The sequence below is a fragment of the Trachypithecus francoisi genome, unplaced genomic scaffold (genome assembly GCF_009764315.1).
Source record: "Trachypithecus francoisi isolate TF-2019V2 unplaced genomic scaffold, Tfra_2.0 Contig00143, whole genome shotgun sequence".
In the NCBI taxonomy this organism is placed as follows: domain Eukaryota; kingdom Metazoa; phylum Chordata; class Mammalia; order Primates; family Cercopithecidae; genus Trachypithecus; species Trachypithecus francoisi.
In genome coordinates this window covers 322,501-326,631 of record NW_022680491.1, presented here as the reverse complement: position 1 = coordinate 326,631, position 4,131 = coordinate 322,501, and the positions used below count along the sequence as shown (strand labels likewise).

Below are 4,131 nucleotides of genomic sequence, written 5' to 3'. Positions count from 1 at the left end.
AGAGGGGGTGCCAGGATCATGGACTCTGGGCCCTGAAGCCTCAGAACACTCCCTGTTCTGAGCGGGCCAGACGTAGTACAAGCTTGGGAGCTTGAGAGCCAGGGAAGGACCCAGGTGAGTGGCTCAGGGGTCCGGATCCTAGCCCCACTGACCTGGCCTGGTGGGGTTACCTGGAAGCCAGCAGACATGGCAGGGCCGGGTCCTTGGGGCAGCCAGGCCCCTCAGCCGACATCTATGGCCATACCAGCCTGAACACACCCTATCTCATCTGATCTCGGAAGCTAAACAGGGTCCAGCCTGGTTAGTACATGGATGAGAGATCGCCTGGGAATCCTGGGTGCTGTAGGATTTTTTGCTGTCTTTCTTGTCTTTCTTTGTTTTCTACCTTCCTTTCTTCCCTTTTCTCTCTCTCTTCTTTTCCTTCCTTCCTTCCTCCTTCCTTCCTTCTTTCTTTCTTCTTTCTTTCTTCTTTCTTTCTTCTTTCTTTCTTTTCTTTCTTTCCTTCCTTCCTTCCTTCCTTCTTCCTTCCTTCCTTCCTTCCTTCCTTCCTTCCTTCCTTCCTTCCTTCCTTCCTCTTCCTTCCTTCCTTCCTTCCTTCCTTCCTTCTTTGTTTCTTTTTCTTCCAGACGGAGTCTCACTCTGTCACCCAGGCTGAAGTGCACTGGCGTGATCTTGGCTCACTGCAAGCTCCGCATCCCAGGTTCTCGTCATTCTTCTGCCTGAGCCTCCCGAACAGATGGGACTACAGGTGCTCGCGAACATGCCCGGCTCATGTTTTGTAGTTTTATTAGAGACGGGGTTTCATTGTATTAGCCAGGCTGGTCTAGATCTCCTGAAGTTGTGATCCACCCGCCTCAGCATCCCAAAGTCCTGGGATTACAACCATGATCCACCGTGCCCAGCCTGCGGTAGGCTTTTGTGGCTTCGACCCTCCCTCCCTTCCGTCTGCTGTCGTCATGCTTCCCAAACTCCCCTGACTCTGCTCCCACTTGATCCCCTGCCTACACCCCTGCCACAGCCTGGGACCTCCTCCTGGGGATCTGCCACCAAAGAACCACTGGGCTGCAGGACTCCACCCCTTCCGCCTCGCTGTCACTCTGCCAGGAGCCCGATTCCAGCCCAGGAGAGCAGGGGGACGGATCCCAAATGTGGAGGCCTTGGTTCCCTGCCGTTCGCGGTGCCTTCCCGCTCCCTGAATGCCCAGGCAATTCAATCCACTCATCGGGCATCGCTGCAACGTTCCAAACCTGGGGAAGGTGTGGGCACTGGCAGCGAGTGCCACACAAGCCACCCAAGACCTCCGATCCACAACGAAGGGACCGCTTTATCCGGGGGAAGGACATTGCTTCACCAGCCACTAGGAAAACAGTAGCTGTGCACCCGGATTCCCATTGCCACCAACTTCGTGTAAAGTCTAGTCCCGAGGACATGCCACAGACCCAGGCTTCGGGGCCCCGTGAGCACGCCTGGTGCCATGGCTCTGTGCCAATTGGTCGGGCGCATTCTGTAAATCAAGTGGCCCACTGCACTGCACTAAGAGCACAGGGAGTTGCCAACAAATTAAGGAGCCTATGAAACCCACCTCCAAAGCAAGCAATTAATCCAAGACAAAACCCATCTCCATGCTCCATTGCTCCTCTTGCATGGACGGCCTGGGCAGCCTGTTCTGGCACAGCCCATGCCCTCTCCACCCTATCCCGGCCTGCTCAAAGGGTCCTGCCTACCGGAGCGGGGCGCTCCCTCTCCAAGGCTCTATCACTCTTGCTCTCTAGCTCCCTGCCCCTCTCTCTTCTGGGTTTGCCCCTGCACCTCCCGCTACTTCTGTCACCTTCCCTCTGTCTCTCTGTCTCTCTCTCTTTCTCTGCCTCTCTGCCTCTCTGTCTGTCTCTTTCCCTCTCCCCCTACCCTGTGTCTCTCGATCGCTGTCTCTCTCCCTCCCTCGGTTACAATCTCTCTAGTCATCTGTTCCTTGCTCTCCTTCAAGCTGTTTGTGTGGGCATGCATGTATGTGTATGTGTATACGTTTCTGTGTGTGTGCGTGCGCATGTGTGTGGGTTCCAGCGCGTGAGTGCCCGGGTGTGTCTGTCTGTGGGGCTGTGGATTTGCTCCTGGTGGTGGTGGGATGTGTCTGGGTTTCTCTGAGCCCCTCTCACTGGGGATCAGGCTGCCGGCTCTAGTGCCAGCTCTGGGCAAAGCAGGGACATCTCCCAACCCCCGACCCCCGACGCCCACTTGCCCACTGGCCGGGTCTTGGTCGGGCCAAGGTGCCATGTTCAGGTTGTTGTGAGAAAAAGCCAGGTAAGTGTTGTCCAGATGTTTGACCTTGGCCAGCTCAGGCGGCTCTAGGTGGGTGGAGCAAGAAGGGGCCTCGCAGGAGCTCCTGAGCTGCCAGTGATCCAAAAGAATACCTCTGCGACCGGGCGGAGGACCGGACAGGGTTCCAGGATTGTGGGCCCTGGCCCCTGATGCCTCGGAGAACTCAATATTCGGAGTGGGCCAGACGTGGTGGAAGCTCGGCGGCTCAGGAGCGGTTTAAGGCTGAGAGCAAACGGTCCGGGGGTCCCGATCCGAGCCGGCGGCCCCAGGCTGGTGGCGCCGGCTTTAAGCAGGTGGGCATGGCTGCTCCAGGCTCTTGGGGCACCCAGGTGCCTCTGCCCACGTCCATTGCCATACCACCCTGAACACGCTCGATCTCATCTGATCTCACAAGCTAAGCAGGGTCAAGCCTGGTTAGTACTTGGTTGGGAGACCGTGTGGGACTACCAGGTGCTGTAGGGTTTTTTGCTTCTTTCTTGTCTTTCTTACCTTTCTATCTTCCTTTCTTTCCTTCTCTCTCTCTCTCCTTGCTTTTTCTTTCTTTTCTTTCCTTCTCTCCATCTTTCTTTCCTTCTTTCCTCTTTCTTTCCTGCTTTCTTTTCTTTTCTTTCTCTTTCTTTCCTTCCTTCTTTCTTTCTTTTCTTTCTCTCTTTTTCTTTCTTTCTTTCTCTCTTTTTCTTTTCTTTCTTTCCTTCCTTCCTTCCTCCTTCCTTCCTTCCTCCTTCCTTCCTTCCTTCCTTCCTTCCTTCCTTCCTTCCTTCCTTCCTTCCTTTCTCTCTTCTCTCTCTCTTTCTTTCTTTCCTTCCTTCCTTTCTTCCTTCTTTCTTTCTTTTTTCTTTCTTTCTTTCTTTTTCTTCCAGACAGTGTCTCGCTCTGTCACCCAGGTTGGAGTGCAGTGGCATGACCTCGGTTCACTGCAAGCTCCGACTCCTGGGTCCTCACCATTCTCCTGCCTCCTTTTCCCGAGCAGCTGGGACTACAGGTGCTCACCACCACACCCAGTCATTGTAGTTTTAGCATTGTAGTTTTAGTAGAGATGGGGTTTCACCGTGTTAACCACGCTGTTCTGGATCTTGTGACCTCGTGATCCACCCCCCTCGGTATCCCAAAGTGCTGGGATTACAGGTGTGATCCGCCATGCTTTAAGCAGGTGGGCATGGCTTAAAGCCATGCTGTAGGCTTTTGTGGCTTCCCCCTCCCTCCATTCCCCTACTGTTGACATTCTTCCCAACTTCCCCTGACTCTGCTTTCCCTTTATTGCCCAACTACACACCCGCCACAGCCTGGTACCTCCTCCTGGGGGTCCATCACCAAAGCACCACCGAGCTGCAGGACCCCACCTCTTCCACCTCGCTGCCGCTCTGCCAGGAGCCTGGCTCCAGCCTGGGAGGGCAGTGAGCCAGATCCCAAAGGCGAAGGCGTGGGTTCTCTGCCATTTGTAGTGCCTTCCCACTCCCGGGATGCACAGGTGATTCAATCCACTCATCGGACCTGCTGCAACCATCTTAACCAGTTAAAGGGGCCAGCAGGTACCACACATGCCAGCCAAGACCTCCGCTCCAGAACGCAGGGCCTGCTTTATCCGGGGGAAGGACATTGCTACATCAGTCACCAGGAGAACAGTCCCTGTGCACCCAGATTCCCATTGCCACCAACCTCGTTAAAACTAAAATCCCAAGGACTCGCCAGAGACCCAGGCCTTGGGCCCCGTTGGCACGCCCTGTGCCACAGCTCCTGCCAATCGGGTGGGGGTACTCTGGGAATCAAGGGGCCCTCCACACTGTGCCAAGAGCACTAGGAGGTGCCAACAAAGGA

General features: G+C 55.2%; 2 pseudogenes; both read left to right on the top strand.

Annotated features, from left to right (window-relative positions):
* Positions 1 to 230: 230 nt before the first annotated feature.
* Positions 231 to 349, top strand: LOC117067747 (annotated as a pseudogene).
* Positions 350 to 2,659: 2,310 nt separating this feature from the next.
* LOC117067933 lies at positions 2,660 to 2,778 on the top strand (annotated as a pseudogene).
* Positions 2,779 to 4,131: the final 1,353 nt, after the last annotated feature.